This window comes from Nycticebus coucang, chromosome 2 (assembly GCF_027406575.1).
Source record: "Nycticebus coucang isolate mNycCou1 chromosome 2, mNycCou1.pri, whole genome shotgun sequence".
Classification (NCBI taxonomy): domain Eukaryota; kingdom Metazoa; phylum Chordata; class Mammalia; order Primates; family Lorisidae; genus Nycticebus; species Nycticebus coucang.
The window spans coordinates 69,633,936-69,652,322 of NC_069781.1; the positions used below are offsets into that span (position 1 = coordinate 69,633,936).

General features: G+C 36.0%; 1 protein-coding gene across 28 annotated transcripts in view; it reads left to right on the forward strand.

Annotated features, from left to right (window-relative positions):
• PTPRD (protein tyrosine phosphatase receptor type D) overlaps positions 1–18,387 on the forward strand; it is a 2,247,062-nt gene that overhangs the window by 1,550,194 nt on the left and 678,481 nt on the right. For all 28 annotated transcript variants that reach the window (XM_053572732.1, XM_053572883.1, XM_053572736.1 and 25 more), the window contains exon 10: positions 8,049–8,089. The gene's annotated coding sequence lies outside the window, so the exon portion shown is untranslated. The remainder of the gene's footprint in view (positions 1–8,048; positions 8,090–18,387) is intronic.

Here is an 18,387-nt window from a genome sequence, read left to right on the forward strand (position 1 = left end):
ATCACGAAATCCCAAGACCAGAGATGTTGGCGAGGATGTGGAGAAAAGGGAACACTTTTGCACTGCTGGTGGGAATGCAAATTAATACATTCCTTTTGGAGAGATATATGGAGAACACTTAGAGATCTAAAAATAGATCTGCCATTCAATCCTGTAATTCCTCTGCTGGGCATCTACCCAGAAGACCGTAAATTGTCATGTTTCAACAAGATCTTCCTTCCTATCCACTGCTACCCAACATTGTCTATTCACTACCACATTATTCTGTTTGATTTTCTTCATGGCACTTACTTCTATCTGAAATTATCCATCCAGACCCCTATCTAATAATTTATTTACCTGTCATCTATCTATCTTTGCCATTTATTGCCTGTGTTACTCATTAACATCTGATCTTTATCAAAGCAGAAACTTTGATTATTTTGCTTCAACCTGTAATTCCCACTGTCTAGAAAAGAATTCATGGTAGATGCTCAAATATATGTGTTGAATAAATGAATGATGAGGTGAGTATAAAGTGCTATTATTTTTTTCTAAACTCATGGCACTTTTGAAAGATTAGTGTTATTTTCTTTTTTACATCTATTTTATTGAAAAATAGACTGACTTTTTAGAGTAATAAAGGAAAAACATGTTCACACTGTTAAGGGATGGAAAAAGTAAGACATAACTGGCAGAATAGTGAACAGAAACATCAATGTAAACAATCCAAATGCATTTACAAGGAACAAAAATAACAAGAAACTAAATGGAATATTGGTTCAAATTTGGATGAAAATGGGATCATAAAAATGAAGCATAAAACTTACTTAAATTTATTCTTCTGTTTATAATCACTTTTGCATCTAGTTGAACTAGTTTCTCTTGGGTTTTAGATAAATCTTAGCATACATTAGCCCCAGAAATATTAAAGTCATCATTGGTCTTTTCAATCAAGTATTCATGTTTATAGTTAATATTTTAAAATTTATTTTTATTAAATCCTTTATGGGGTACAATGTGCTTATTTGATATTCAATGTGGAATGCTTACATCCAACTGATTAACTGTGGCTCAGTGAGTAGGGCGCCAGCCCCATATACCGAGGGTGGCGGGTTCAAACCCAGCCCCGGCCAAACTGCAACCAAAAAATAGCCGGGCGTTGTGGCGGGCGCCTGTAGTCCCAGCTACTCGGGAGGCTGAGGCAAGAGAATCATGTAAGCCCAGGAGCTAGAGGTTGCTGTGAGTCCTGTGATGTCACAGCACTCTACTGAGAGTGGTAAAGTGAGACTCTGTCTCTACAAAAAAAAAAAAAGAATCAGCTCACTTACTTATTTGTTCTGGTAAGACTTTTATACTATATTCTTAGTAGTTTCAAAAAGTACCATTGCATTGTACACAATAGGTGATGTCCCACCAGATATTGTCCCTCCTCCCACCCTACACCCTCCTGTTCCTTCTCTCTCCTATTCCCGCTTCCTTTCTGGGTATAGTTGTGTTTTGTCATTCACATTAATGTATAGGTTATTATATATGGTTTTATAATAATATTGAGTACAGTGGATAGTTTTTTTCAATTCTTGAGATACTTTACTAAAAAGAATGTGTTTCAGTTCCATCCATGTAAACATAAAAGATGTAAAGTCTCTATCCTTTTTGTGGCTCCATAGTATTCCATGGTATGCATATACTACAATTGGTAAGCCATTCATGGGTCAAAGGCCACTTGGGCTGCTTCCATGACTTGACAATTCTGAATGGGGCTACAGTAAACATTCTGGCACAAATGTCTTTGTTGTAAAATGATTTTTTTTATCATCTGGATATATACCTAGTATGGGAATTGCAGGAATGAATGGTAGGTCTACTTTTAGTTCCTTGAGTATTCTCCAAACTTCTTTCCAAAAAGGCTCTATTAGCTTGCAATCCCACCAGCAGTGCATAAGTGTTCCCTTCTCTCTGCATCCATGCCAACATCTGTAGTTTTGGGACTTTGTGATCTGGGCTAATCTTACTTGAGTTAGATAATATCTCAAAGTGGTTTTATTTTCATTGCTCTGGTAATTAATGATGAACATTTTTTCATGTGTTTGTTAAGCCATGTGCCTGTCTTCTTCAGATAAGTTTCTGTTCAATTCTCTTGCCCACAAAGAAATAGGGTTATTTGTTCTTTCCTTATTGATTAGTTTGAGTTCTCTGTGGATTGTAGTTATCAGAATTTTGTTGGAAACATAAACTGCAAATATCTTCTCCCTTTCTGAAGGCTGTCTATTTGCTTTGCTTACTGTGTTCTTGGCTGTGCAGAAGTTTTTTAGTTTGATCAGTAATATATATTACTCAGAAATAAAAACCAATCAGGAGCTATCATATTACCAGACTTCAAGCTATACTATAAGTCTATAGTGACAAACAGCATGGTACTGGCACAAAAATGGAGACGTAGATATATGGAACAGAATAGAGAACCAAGAGATGAACCCAGGCACTTATCATCATTTGATCTTTTTTTTTTTTTTTGGCCCGGACCAGGTTTGAACCCACCACCTCTGGTATATGGTGCTGGTGCCCTACTCCTTAGAGCCACAGGCACCACCTTTATTTTTTTTCTTTTTCATCATTTGATCTTTGATAACCCTATCAAAAACATTCAGTGGGTGAAGGATTCCCTATTTAACAAATGGTGCTGGGTGAACTGGCTGCTGCTGGGTGAACAGCTGAAGAAGACCGAAACTGGACCCTCACCTTTCACCATTAGAGAAATTGATTTTCACTGGATAATAGATTTAAACTTAAGACATGAAACTATAAAAATACTAGAAAAGCGTTCAGGGAAAACGCTTGAAGAACTTGGCCTGGGAAAGTATTTTATGAGGAGGACCCCCCCGGTAATTGAAGCAACACCAAAAATAGAGTTAATATCCTTAATATGCAAAATGTTACTACAATTAGTTGTAGAAAAGTCCTACTAAAATAGATAAGTAGGCAAAATGCATGTATGAGTATTATAGAAATTCCAAAGAACAAATCAAAAATAGGAAAACCTATTAACACAACTGGTAACAAAAGAAAAACATATCAAAACATGAAAAGATATAATTTTACTTATAAAATTGATAAATTTAATCAATTTTATATTTATTTAATCAGCAGTGTGTGGAAGTAGGAACTCTCATATCTTGCTTTTAGAAGCGTTAAATGTTACTACCTTTTTGGAGTCTATTTGGCAATAGGTAGTATACTTTTTATAATTTAATGTATAGGCTTGACTGAGTCTAGCAATTCGTCCCAAGTATTAATCATGATTTACACAAATGTGTAGCCTTATGGATGTTTACCACGAGGCTGCTTATATAATAGAACCAACAGCCTACTTGACAAGTCTAACAAATTATTTTTCATGCATAAAATTAAAATTTAAAATAACTAGGAAAAATGCAGAGAAACAACTCACATCATTTTTAAAGAGTCGTGTAAAAGTCAGTAAAAAACAAGACAACATAATACCATGACTAACCTTATAAAATGAATATTAATGCAAAGAAAAGATACTGAGTGGCCAAATGGTCAACAGCAGTTACTGTTGTGATAAGATTATGAAAGGTCTTTATTTTTTCTTTTTAAATGTATTTTTTAAATTTCCAAAGGTAAGTATTAAAATATTTTTATAAAAATGAAAATTTTTATTATTTTTATTAAAAGTAATAAAAAACAGTTATAAATGGTGGTTAATAATTTAATTTTGTTAAAGATAAGATAATGAAAAAGTGTACAATATCAAAATAAGAAATGGAGAAAAGAATAAAGAGTAAGTTATAAGATTTACAAGAAAATTAAGAGGATAATGGGAAGGATGGAAAAAACAGAATTGTATTTCAATCAAAGTAATGCAATAAGAACAGGTCTTAGATCGTTCTTTTTTTACTGTGTGTGCCAAGAAAAGTCATATTCAGCAAACTATGCCAAGTATAAAAAAGACTAGAAAAAAGTAATCTAAATTTCTTTCATTTATTTTATTTCAACAGTATATGAAGATTCGATGTTATTCATTTCTGACCCTTTCTAATGACTTAGAAAATTCTAAATTTAATTAAATACAGTACCCAAACCAAATTCAGTTTACTTGATGTTTCTTTTGAGTATTATCAGGTGCCACTTTTAGCTATAATGCTCCATAATTATTGCTGTGATGATGTCATTTCTGCAGCATATATATATATATATTTATTATTATTATTATTTAGAGACAGAGTTTTATTTCATCGCCCTCAGTAGAGTGCTGTGGTGTCACAGCTCACAGCAACCTCCAGCTCTTGGGCTTAGATGATTCTCTTGCCTCAGCCTCCCGAGTAGCTGGGGCCACAGGCACCCACCACAACACCCGGCTATTTTTTGTTGCAGTTTGGCCGGGGCCGGGTTTGAACCCGCCACCCTCATTACGTGGGGCCGGCGCCCTACCCACTGAGCCACGGGCACCACACTCTGCAGTCTATACTATTATACATGACACAGTATTTTTATGTTTGTTATCCCATTTATTCCCACCAAAATTCCGTGGAGATTTTTGTATAATTTCCATTTTACAAATGAAGAAATGAAAATTGCGATGTTGACTTCCCAGTAGGTCAGTAATGCACAAAGCCTGTGGAAACTGCAAAACCATGTCTTCCATAGATTATTCTTCAGCTAAACATTATCTTGACAAACACCATTTATATTCTATTTTATTCCCTTTCTATAATAATAAGCTATAATCCAATACTCTTTGCTCTCTTTCTGTGATTGAGCTCCACGAGCGTGTAAGAGCAGCTGATCTGAGAGCATCACCGTTTACGTTTTAGGGCTACCTTCAGCAAATCATGTCACAGTTTTTCCACATTTCATGTACATGTTGCAAAGTTTGTTCAAGTTGCAAATTATATTGACATCTTTGAAAACTTTAGTAAACTTCTGATTAGCCGTGCATCTCTTAATGACAGGATACATTCTGAGAAATACATAATTATACAATTTTGCCAATGCGTGAACATCATAGACTATACTTATCACAAACATGGATGGTGGCCCAATCCTCCTGGCCTACAAACCTGTAAAGTACATTGCTGTACTGAAAACAGTAGACAGTGTGACACATTGGTGAGTGTCTATGTATCTAACCCTACCTAAACATAGAAAAAGTACAGTAAAAATATTTTATAAAAGATAAAAAGTGGTATATTTGTTTAGGGTACATACCATGAATTAGTTTTCAGGACTGAAAGTTGTTCTGGGTAAGTCAGTGAGTGAGTGGTGAGTGAATGTGAAGAGCTAAGACATTGCTAAAACATAAACATATTTCACAACTATACAAAAGGTATTTTCTTTCTTTATATCCTTATTCTATAAGCTTTTATCTACTTTTGAATTTTTTAATTTTTTCTGTACTTTTAAAAACTTTTTTTGTTGTTAAAAAGTAAGACATGAACACACACATAGCCTAACCTACTCAGGGTCAAGATCGCCTATACCTCTGTCTTCCACTGCCACATCTTGTCCCACTGGAAGGCCTTCAGAGGCAATAACAGGCCTGAAAAACTGTCATCTCCTATGATTTAGCAATATCTTCTGGGATACTTTAGGAATGAATTTCCTGAGGCTGTTTTACATTAACTTTTTTTTTCATGAGAAGGAGCACATGTTAAAATAACAGTAAAAAGTATAGTATAGTAAATAAATAAACCAGTCACAGTCATTTATTATCAAGTATTATGTAGTATACATAATTGTATGTGCTTGACGGGCAGCACGGTAGGTTTGTTAGCACCAGCATCACAACAAACATGTTTGTAACGTGTCACACCACAACATTATGGCAGCTCCCAGGTCACTAGGTGATGGGAAATTTTCAGCTCCTTTATAATCTTTAGCTCCATTATAATCCGATGGTATCATTATCATGTAATCAGTCCACTGTTGATCAAAATGTTATGTGGCACATGGCTGTACATCACTTCTAATTTCGTTTACAAAGTATGTATGTAACAAAAGATACATCAAGTTTTTTTTAACAGGTGTAATTTAGGTGAGTTGATTAAAAATACCTTTTAAATAATTAATTAGACATCCAAAGGTCTTTGAGGATAATTTTTTTTTTTTTTTTTTTTTTTTTCAGTTTTTGGCTGGGGCTGGGTTTGAACCCACCACCTCCGGCATATGGGGCCGGTGCCCTACCCCTTTTAGCCACAGGCGCCACCCCTTTGAGGATAATTTTAAGGTTAAAACTGCAGGCAAATTAGAATAATTACTGAAATACTGTTTTGTTTTCTACCTACATTGTAGAGATTTAAGCACAAATATTAGAAAGTAGTCTCCCAAAATATAAGAAATAATTAAAATTAGTTTCTGGCTCATAGTTCTTCTTTTGCCCCTCATTCTGGTCATGTAAAGGATGTGCAAACCCAAGTAGCTGAGTCATCTACGATCCTGACTCTGAGTTCTTTTATCTATTGCCCTTCAGTGATTTTTGCCTCCATTCCATGGCAGCCCCTGTCTCTCTTAGAGAAGTGCTAGTCATTCTCAAAATTATTTGTCTAACTCAAACTTTTCCTCTGAATTCTAGACACCTTTGCCCAACTTTATATTTCCATTTGGTGATCTCTCAGGCATTTCAAGTATGATAAATCCAAATGGATCTCTTCCCTTCCCTTCGAATCTTATCACCTTCCCAAGATTTTCCATTTCACAAACAGCAGCACCATCCCTCAAGAAACCCAGAGGCCATCCTCAGTTCCTTACTCTGCCATACCTTCACAGACAATCTTTTGTCTGCACCTACTAACTGTACCATGAGTCCCTCTGTCATGCTTCATCTCCACTGCCAACATGGTGGTCCAAATATCACCTCCACTCCCAATCACGGTCTCCTCAACTTGGGTATCACACAGCAACAAAAATTGCAGCAGTACCAACCCCCATTCATTTCTTCCATGTTTTATCCATTTTTTTATGCTCTATATTAAATACATGTTTCACATTTCCACTTTTTTTTAGAACTTTTATTAAGGTATAATCAACATATGATCTACATGTTAATACATACAACTTAATGAGCTTGGACACATATATGTATCTATAAAGTGATCAGCACAATCAAGATAATAAACATATCTATCAACTCCAAAAGTTTATTTTTGACCCCTTTAATGCCTCTCTCTTTCCTTCACCACCCATGTCTGCAGGCAACCCCCAATCTGCTCTATGTCACCCTAGATTACTTCTCATTTTCTAGAAATTTTCAGAAGCGGATTAATACCTCAACCTGCCTAAGATTCACATAAAGTCAAAATTAAAATTAATTTCTCCATTTCTATTCTTCCAAAAGAGAAAAAAAGTGAACAATTTTATTAAAATCAAGAAAATGCCAATATGATTGCTCAGCTTTTAGAATTACTTTTAAATTACAAAACTCCTGAAATATTACAACACTCACAGACTTGTATATTTCTCAACCTTAATAAAAAATTATATTAATAATAAATTTACAGAGTTTTAATTAAAATTTTATCAAGCATCTTCATCAGCCCAATTTTTAAATTTAGATTTCTCTTTTTTCTTTTCTTTGTAGAGATCCCCTGATATTATTGAAAACAACTCAGTGGGATTTATATGTGTTACCAAAGAACTAAATCTTAACAAAACTTTATAATGCGAGAAATATTCCATTTTGTAAGAATTTTTCATAGGCTTTTCCAGCATAAATTTGTCTTTACTTAATAATATTTGATGATTCTATCTTTTTTATATATACATGTAATTTTGATTGGGAACAATCTTGAATATTTTAAAACTATCATTTCTTATCCTAGAATAAATATAGCATGTTTTCCTTCTTGTTGCTTTAAAAGGAACATTTTAAATTACTTTCTACAACAGTGAGTATGAAGGGAAATGACAAAATATAACTAATTTCCCTTCTTGTTGCAATTTGACATTTTCTTCTAGCTAAGTAAGATAAACACGCATCACGTAAATGAGCAGTATTTTAGTAGCATCGTTTTCACATTTTAATTGTTGTCACATTTCTTCTTGTTTAGGGAGACGTCTGTTGAACACACCCGGGGGATCTAAAGAACAAGTAAGATTTAAAATATACCGGGTTGTTTTGCCTGACTTTCGAATTTTCTTTATTATATTGCTTAATAGTGTTTCTTTACTATCGTAGGTTGTAGCTTAACAACAGTGTTAGCAGTTTTATTATGGAGTATAAGAAGTAAAAGTGAAATTATTTTGAATCTTAAAAACCTATGTAAATTTTCTGTAACAATAGGCAGACATAAAGACATTATAGAAGGAGTGAAATGTTAAGCCCTAGGTAATGGGTATGTATTTATGATCAAGAGTGAATAGAAATCCATAGAATTTTTACAAGATATGCGTTGCCATAATTGCCTTATTCTGAACTCTAGCATTTCAACAGAATAGGTGAATGAGTAGTTTATTTTTCCCCCCAACTCTAACTTATGTAAAACCAGTACTAGAGCATCTAAACAACATGAGATCCACCTGGTATTGGAATGAAATTTGTTCGGTTGATAAGAGAAGAGACTTTGGTTAAAGTAATAGGAACGAGAAAGCGTGGAATAACGGTCAAAAGAGAAGTAGATATGAAGGGGAGAATGGCAAAGAAGAAAGAAAGAAGGCCGAGCCCTTTCTCTCTGCGAAAGAGTGAAAAGAAAGAGTAAGCAGATAAAGTTCATATACCTGAACTCCATTGTCAACATTTGGAAGTAAGGAAAGGGGAGTAAAGCAATTAAGTGAAGAAAGTAGAGTCAGAAACTAAAAAGAGGTTGAGACAGGGTAAGCAATAGATTGTGCTTCAGAAAGTTCTGTTTTAATTTTTGCTGTTTTGCTTATTTGACAATTTTGTTAATTCAAACTAGAATTTGAATGGTTTTAGAAAACTAGAAGCAGTGAATTCTTTCATTGAAGAAGAAAACATTCTGATCATCATACAATTATTGGATGTTTCTGAGAATCTTGTTTTATGCTTAATTTAAGCCATGAAGAAAATGTTTCTTGGTCTATTTCAAGTCTTCTTACTAGCGTTCTAAACTTTCTATATTCGTGAACTCACTTGACTTCTAAAAAAGGAAAATCATGCTGTTAGGGAGGTGAAATAAATCATTAAAATGTATTTCTAATCTGCAGAAAGAATATGTTAACCAATTCAAATTTTCAGTCAGAACAGTTCAAGTTATTCTTGCCTTCAGAGGCACAAAGTCCTGGAATTACCCTGTAGTTATCCTATAATTGCTATTTGCTGGCAAAGGAAAGGTTAACAGTAATGCTGATCTCAATTGTAATATAAATTTACCAAGGAATCTGTAGAACTGAATTTTTCCATCCCAAAACATAAATCATAAAAATTGAGCATGACAACCTCAGTTTTCATTGGCATAAAGATAAAATAACTAAAAATTCCGTCTTAGCAGCCCTTGGGAAAATGTGGCTCTAGGTTTACAGTTCTCGTGGTTGATCATTGGTTTGGGGTGGCTATTGTGTGTTAATTATTTATTGTCAGAAGAAAAAGTCTCTTACTAATAGTTGAAATGTCATGGGGACAATTCCTTGATTATTTATAATCCATTACGGAGAATGTCATCACCATTTGTCCAACACACATTATTTTTCGTAAGTGTAGAATAGAGTTCAACAAGGGCAAAGTGCATGGCCCCCACTGACTCTGAATCCAAGACACTGGTGAAATCCCAGCACGACCATTAAGAGCTACTTAATCTCTCTTGGCCTCAGTGCTTGCACATTCAAAATGACGGTAATAATACCTACTCCCAGGATTGCTGTTGCAGTTGAACAAGTTGTCAATCTGAAAGTATTTGGAATTGGCCAACATTGCTAGATGATCAAGATAAGCAGATGTGATTTCCAGCTCCCTACATGCTCCCTGTCCCAAACCCAGTGAGTCACCCAGATGACTATGTGAGAATCACTGCAGGTGTTTGTGTTTGTGATTCAACATTATCATTTTTAAGTTATTTGGGGGGGGGGAGTGATTGGATATAATTAACCTATCATTTAAAGACCTTGAGTCAGTAGCACCAGGGTGCTGTGTCTGGAGTGCAGGAAACATCCTTCAGTCTCATAAAACTCTCCACCTGAGGCTTCATGCCCATGTTCCTCTAGTGAGGTAACACTAGCACCCTCTCCCCACCCTCATTTACTAGCACTAGGCCGTTTTTGGCCTTACATATGTTATCTCATATAATCCTCAACTCAATCACGTAGGGAATATTTGACTGCAGCTCCTTTTTGATGATTCTCAGCAAAGCTTATTAACATGACTGAGGCAACACAAATAGAGAAGCTGGAATTGGAATCTAGAACGCTTTCCACAGCCGATGTTCATCACAGATGTGCCTTACCATCTTTAGTGAAATGTGATCATTTTAATGCAAATATACAGTGGAGAATGAATACAATGTTTCTATCCACAATGGTGTAGAGAAAATGTTTCACCAAAAGAGACAAATGTTTAAAGGACAGCAAAACTCATTACTACTTTCATATCTTATTTTTTTTTAATTTTTTTTCCAAGGAGGGTGAGGCCTGCTGAAAAGGGATACGGTGGGATAGTCTCAGAGTTGTGCCATGAAAAGGCCCTGTGTGACATTAGTAAGCATTTATAAATACATACATACATACATAATGCAACAACTCTTTCCTCCTTGGCCAGTTGACAGAAGATTTAAGCCCCACTGCCCATGCCTTTAAGGCCCAATTCTTCTGTGTTCCTGTAACAGTCCAGCAGAGAGAAGACCCAGCTCCTATATTTCTTTCCACTTATTGGCATGCCTCTCTTCCCTAACAACACCACCACAAACAGAAAAATCTTCTCTCCTGACTTTCCACTGATGGTGTGAAATCTGTGGTTCGTCTAAGCTGATCTAAGTATAGTTGCTGAAGTCAGGGAAGAGGGCAATTACTATACCCAAATGTACATTGAACCATCCCTTTGAGACATCATTTGCTTCATCTTCTTTAAGAGCGAAAAAATTTAAAAAAGGTGATTAGAAAAAATAAACATAGCCTCGTAGGCGAGGCATAGTAGAGCTTCTGTACCTCTAGCTACTTGAGAGGCTGAGGTGGGAGTGTTGCTTAAACCCAGGCTTTAATTCTGGCCTGGACAACATAGCAGCATCCCATTTCTTAAAGAATAAAATAAAATGAAATACATTTACATAATTGATTTATTATTTCAGCTACCTTTATTGAAATAAACCTGATTTTTTTCTTTTTCTAGATACATTTTGTTGAACAAAAATCAATAAACAATCTTCCTACTCCTTTAAGCACACATACACTCACGTGTACACAGACATTACTATTTTTCTCATGGTGGTAAACTTGCATTGTCAACATTGATTCTGTCATTGGGGTCTCACTAATTAAATCATTTCATCCCTTCATAAAAGGCCCTCTAGAGGCCTAAATGTGCAAGCTGGGGTTTCCAGGTAAAATGAATCCTTTGTTAGGTGTAGCTTGTACTTGAACAGTTTCAGTATGACACTGAACCCTGCACACTACCTCACTCTTGAACTCTTAGCTGCTACATTTTTCTGTACTTGATGCCTTCTGATCTTCATACTTGGTAATTGTTGCAGATAATAAACATTTAAATCAAAGTTCTATGTAAAACTCAGAGGGGAATAACTTTATTTGGAATTAAAGAGCAAAATAAATATCTGTTTGGTCTATGCTATTACCTCATTTCTGTCTGTAAGCATTTATTTAAGTTTCACCTAACAAAGTTTCTATTTTTGAATAGAATTCCTTCATGATCCCAACATAATGCTTAGTTCTCACAACCTACATGGAAACTACCAATCTAGTCTACTTCTCTTGCATAGACTCCACATGTTTTTCAGTAACATCTCTAGTCTGTGCCCAGAAAAACCTCATTTACTAGCCATCTCTTTCTTTTAAACTTTTCTATTAAAATATTTTTAAACTTTTATATGCATTAAATATAGTTTTATAAAATTATGAGGATACATATAAGATTACCTGGAATAAATAAGATCACAATCAATCCAAAAGAAAACAATATGTTTGTCTAGAAATTCTTTGCCAGGAATAACCCAAAGGGGAAATAAGTGTGTTTATCTGTGACAATAACAATACCGCTGCCTAGTGATCACGATAATTCTGCCATCATCTTGACCAGGCAGTATGTTTATGCTGGAGACAATCTGAGGAAGATCAAATCTGTATTATGAAGTTAGCACAATGAAAGGGTCTTTCTGAATGCATTCAGTACCTTGTTTCTGAAGCAAGATGACTGCTTAAAATGCAGTGTAACATGTGTGCTATGCCTACGTGTTCCTGGAGTTTTTAGTTGCTTTGGGGGTTTGGATCGGGGCAGAGCTCCTTCCATCTGCAATGCCCTGACATCTGTAACCATGCAATATTACTAAAACTTGGCTCTTCTATACTTTTTTAAAAGCACATATTAACATCTGGAATAAATCAATACCTAAAGAGGCTATTTCATAAGAGTGAATTAACTGGCCGCCAATAGGCCAGCAAAAGGAAAAGAGGAAGGCTTCTCGTTCTGACCTTTGGGGCAGAAAAAATATTATTCATTAAATGCAGACTCTTACCAAACATAGAAGTAAGGATCCTTCCTTATTTGAAGTCTGTTATTAGGTCTGCTTTGTGAGTGATCACTTCTTTGCTAGCAGCAGTGATCAATGAGAGGACCCCACGGTGTCAGTGCAGCACTCTAAGGCACTCCCATGGCACATTTATTTTCCCCAGCACCTTGAGAATAGTTTCCAAGATTAATTCTGGTGTCAGTGGCCTCACATATTAATTATTGCTGCAGAAGCGCTTCATCAGAATTTAGCTACTCTTTGTTACTTTGATGTACATCCCTAACGCCTCACATATTGGGGGGAAAAAACATACCTAGAAAGAATTTTCAAATATCATTTCCTGACTTTTTAAAAATAATAATCTCTGTACTATCTTCACCCTCTGTTTAACTCCCTGTCTTTCTGCCCCTCTTAGTCTCATTTGTTATTTCTATCTGTTTTGTTCAAAAAGCTGACACTTATAACTTTGTTGAAAACTTCACCTAAGACTGTGACCCACTGTGTGATATAGCTTTGATACAGATTTTGAGACTATAAGCTCGTGGAGAATGAACACAAAGACAAATCACAGGTTTTCTTTAACATTGCTGAGTTTTGTCATGTTTTGTGAAATTTTCATTCTACCTGATATTACAGGAAATAATGACAACAACAGACAACCTCACAGGGCTGAGAATAGCAATCCCCCTCGTAGACGGCAGGATGGCAGAAGCACATGTATATAACAGCAAACGCTAACAGATCGAGCTTGGTAAAAAATGCAATTCTATTTTGTAAATCTCCCGTAAAGTGTGTTCTGTTCTCACACCTAAAGTAGAACAGCCACTGGACACTGTGAATAGTTTTCCTCGCTTGTGTGGGAAAGGACGGCATCTTACCCGTTTGTTTTTGTCAACCACTTATTTTGTCTGTAGAAATTGCTCATCAGAACTCTCTTCAGGGCATGGATGTATCTTTTCTGAAGTTCCTTTCATACTGTAAAAAATACTTGGTTCACGGTACTCAGTCCGTGTTTATAAATCAAGTGGGCATATGTGTCAGTTTTTTATGCTGTTTAGAAAATGACCACAAACTCAGCCACTTAACACAAAGCGTATTTATTATCTCACCGTTTCTGTGGGTAGGTGTGGGAAAGGCTTAGTTGTTGGGTCCTCTGCAAGAATGCAATCAATGGGTCAACCAGAGCCTCATTCTCATTGGGAGGCTTAAAAAATGATGGATCCACTTCCAAGTTCACTCAGGTTGTTGGCAGAATTCATTTCCTCGTGGCTATAAGTCTAAGCCTCCTCCTTCTTGTTGGCTGTAAACTAGAGGCTTTTCTCAGCTCCGGGATGGCCTAAATTCCTGTGCCTGCAGCCTTTCCTTAGGCCTCCTCACAATGTGAAATCTCCTTCCATAGGCTTCTCCCTTGCTTTAAAAAAGCGATGCAAGGGAGAGGGTCAGCTTCTATCAGCAATCTGATACCAAGGTGGAGTCTTATAAAATGATTCATAATAAAGAGAAGAAAATGCTATCATGTTTTTCAAATCCTTTGGTTAGAAACATGGCACAGGTTTTGCCCACACTCATAGGATGGGATGATATGATGTGGACACCAAGAGGAAGAGACCAGGGACATCACCTAAAAACCTCTTTGCCACAACAGGTGTCAACATAAGAACCAGTGCTAGGGGCAGCCCCGAAATCGCAACTCTGAACTAGAACTTAAAATCACATTAGAAAGGGGATGGTGGCTTGCTCCTGGAATCCTAGCACTCTGGGAGGCTGAGGTGGGTGGATTGCTTGAGTTCAGAAGTTCAAGACGATGCTGAGCAAGAGTGAGACACCATTTTTACTAAAAACAAAAAGAAAATAGCTGGGCTTTGTGGCAGGTGCCTGTAGTCCCCGCTACTCAGGAGGCTGAGGCAAAAGATCAATCACTTTAGCCCAAGAGTTTGAGGTTGCTGAGAGCTCGGATGCCACGCATGCTACCCATGGCAATAGAGGGAGACTCTGTCTCAAAAAAAAAATCACATCAGAGAAAGAACATGTTAGTTTTGTTACTAAAGAAAATATAAAATAGCTGTTAAAACAGCTATAGGACATGTTGTCACTGCGCTAGATATTCTAATGTACCACATCCATGGCATTTCCCACTGTAAGAGGTTAAATCTTCAGGGAACAGGGATGAAGTCTTCACTAGCCTGACAGTGAAGACCGTGTAAGCCTCTTTCCTCACTGAGTGCATTCTGAGCCTTGGGCCTTCGAATAACACAGTTTGTCCTTAATGTACACCTCACCAGTCTATTATTGCTTGGCCTGAAACAACCACAGGCGTGATTATATACTATGTAATTCTATGCTGCAGTTAATGTGTATTTTACCATCTATTTATCTGTAGGTCTGTTTTCTCAAATAACTGCTTAATTCTATGATATTTAAATCAAAAGCTCCAGGCTTACTAGTCTTATAGAATGTGACAATAACACATAAATTGTAAGCTGCTCCCCAAGGCACAACATGTTAGGATATATGAGACCATGTAATAGATGTCACATCTATGGCCCCTGAAAAACCTCCCCGCCTTTGTATCTTCCTGAAGTTCAAAAACAGATACTATCTGATTGTCCCAGCAGATCGTAACTGCCACTTTCTACTTAAGAGACACAATCTTGAAGGTAACCAGAATGCATACTCCATAGCAATTTGTAACTATGACAATCTAATTTATAAGCATACTACTTACGAACACTAAGGAAAGGGAGAATTTTTCCACACCAATATAATGAATATAAACCACTAAAATTTAAAAATGGTGATGTTTATTCATGTTAACTTTTGTTGGAAAAACCCTTGTTTTTGTCTATTGTGCAACAAGCATCCAATATTTGTTGGCTCACAACTAGTCCTTCTCAGACATGAAGATGATCACATGACAATTCTTCATTTTATTTCAGATTACTACGTAGTATAAGGGTACATCCAACTAGGTAACATACTTTGCTTTGTAAGGTCGAAGTCTGAGTTATAGCTGTGTCCTTCACCCTGGAAGTGTGCCAAATCCCTGTGCAATGTACATTGTGTGCAAATTTACCCAGCCCCTTCTCTTCCTCCCCCTGCCTAAGTTTAATTGAGTTTTTCACTCATGCAAGCATGTAGTTGCTAATCTACTTGTTTCAGTTTAGTATTAAGTACCTAAGATGCTTGTTTCTCCATTCTCGTAATACTTTGCTTAGAAAAATATTCTCCAAATCCCTCCAGGTTTTTACAAAAGTTACAAAATCTCCATCATTTTATCGTTGAATCGTATTCCATTGTGTACATATTCCACAATTTATTAATCCGTTCACATGTTGAAGGGCACTGGGTTGTTTTCACATCTTTGTGATCGTGAATTGTGTTGCTATAAACACTCATATACAAATGTCCTTATGTTAAAATGTCCTTTTCCTGTTGGGTAGATATCAGTAATGGGATTGCAGGATTGAATGGTAGGTCTACTTTTAGTTCTTCGAGAAATCTCCATACTTGGTTCCAAAGAGGCTGTCCTAGTTTGCATTCCCACCAACAGTGCGTGGTGTTCCCTTCTCTGCACACCCACGCCATCATCTGCTGCTTTGGGATTTTGTGATGTGATCATGTGACAATTCAATGCAGGTGAATCAGTCAGGATCTTGTCAGGATATAGTAGCACACTCAGAAGGAGTATGCTTAATAAAGGAGAGCTGACTAAATTGACCCTTTTCAGTGGGGTGGACGAGGTTAAAGGATAATGAGTCACTTAGGCTAAGCTGGAAGCTACTTTCACACATTGACTTGAGGGGAAATGGAGTCATCAGGTCACAGAAAGACCTGTCCTGCTGAGGAGGGCCGTCCAAGAAGAACCTGACCTCAGGTAAAGAAAGCAATGTGCCATGGCAGGTAGAGAACCAGGCAAGTATATACTGCAGCTCTTCTTTGCTTTTATCTTTTAATATTCTGCTGGTACCTCCCAGGATCTGAACCAACAAGAAGCCAGAAGGCATGAGAGCCTGGTCCGTGCAATCAGAAAGTGAACTCGGCAGAGTAGGAGGAAGAAAGGGGAGGAGCGACAAGGAGGGACAAGCAGAGAATATTTTATGCCATGTCAATGTGCCCCAGTAGCTCAAAAGTGTTCTCATTAATTCTGTCCCATTTTTAGTGAAATTCTGACTTGTGTTTACTATCTGATTTCTATCAGTAATGTCTTGTTTCTTTTTATGGCTGGAAAGTATTAGATAAAGATAGGTGGAATGTGTTACTTTCTCACATTATTTTAGAAACTACATCAGTCATCTACTTCATTTAATCACATTTTGACCTCTTCAGAAACCATGGGACGTCTCAGAGGAATTGCCAAAATCTTGAATGTTTTTCTAACCATTCACAATGGACTGTTACCTAAGGCAATTCCTAAGAATTTCCACTTTTGTACGGGCTGGCTGAGTTTAGGGTATTTTTGTAATGCCAAATCTCCTTTAAAGGAGGGCCCAAGAAGACCCCCACATACAGGCCTCAAGTCAACCTACAATTCTCGGAACCGCAAGAGAGCCCGCTAGCCAAAATCTGGAAAGAATTTCAGAAGGTTACTATAAATTACAGCTTATCACCTAGTATTTTTGCAATCTGTCCTTAAGCTCTTAATGTGGTCGCAGCATCCAAAAAAAGGTTTATGCCTATATTTTAGCTAGGATATTTCAAAATTGGCACATGTATCACAAAAAAATCGTCCAGTTTTATCCATGGAGAGACAGTATCTACTACATCTAAATTGTATTGAGTCTAATCCAAATCATCATTCTACTTGTTTTTTTATTTCTAAGCATTCATACGATTTTTTACAAACCATTCTCACTTTTCCTATACTAATTGACTTCTTATCTTCATACAATCTTTCTCTTTTCAGTTTTAAATGAAAAGTAACCACTGAAATGTGTGGATCTTTCAGACCTTAATGTTAGGACTGTAAAAGCCCAATGTGTCAGTTCTTTGGGGATTAAGTTTAATCTTTCTATGACTTAAGACTAGTCAGTATTTATCAATTTTTAATTTTCTCACTTCATAAGTATGTTATATTCCTGGTTATGTTTTTGTTGAGATTTTGTTGTATACATATAAAACATAAGTGTCAAGCAAAAATACTGAGATGATGGAAAAAACTCCTAAATGAGCATTAGATAAATGAAGTAATTATTTGCACTTTTACAGAAAGGTCTGCTATATTTATACATACATTATAATATGTGTGATTAGCTTAATTTCATGGTTTTTGTTGTTTCTTGGTTTTTCTATCTTTCAAATAGACAAATTTCTTCTAAAGGTAATGTGTCAAGGACTACTTTGGTTTCTCATTTAATTGCAGTTACACAATATGACTATTTTCCGCTTAACTTCAATTATTATAAAATGTATCTTAAGCAAAATTGTCTTTGTAATATAACTGATATGATATTTCCTGAATTAATATTATGGTAAAAGAGAGGGAAAAAATAAGATTTTGTATAGATTCTCAAAAAAATAGTTACAATAATATAAAGTACTTTTGGAATCATATCACCAGCAAATATCAGTATATTATTAATGATGGTAGTTAAGAATCTCTGCAAAATACCCAAAATCACGTTAAATAGTACTTGGAATATTTTAATCTAGAATTTTACTATTTGGTTGTTTTATGCCTTTTTTTTTTTTTTGATCAAAAGCAGGCCACAGTATAACAGGTACAAAGTTCATATAGTCCCTTTTTCCATTGAATTGGCAGATT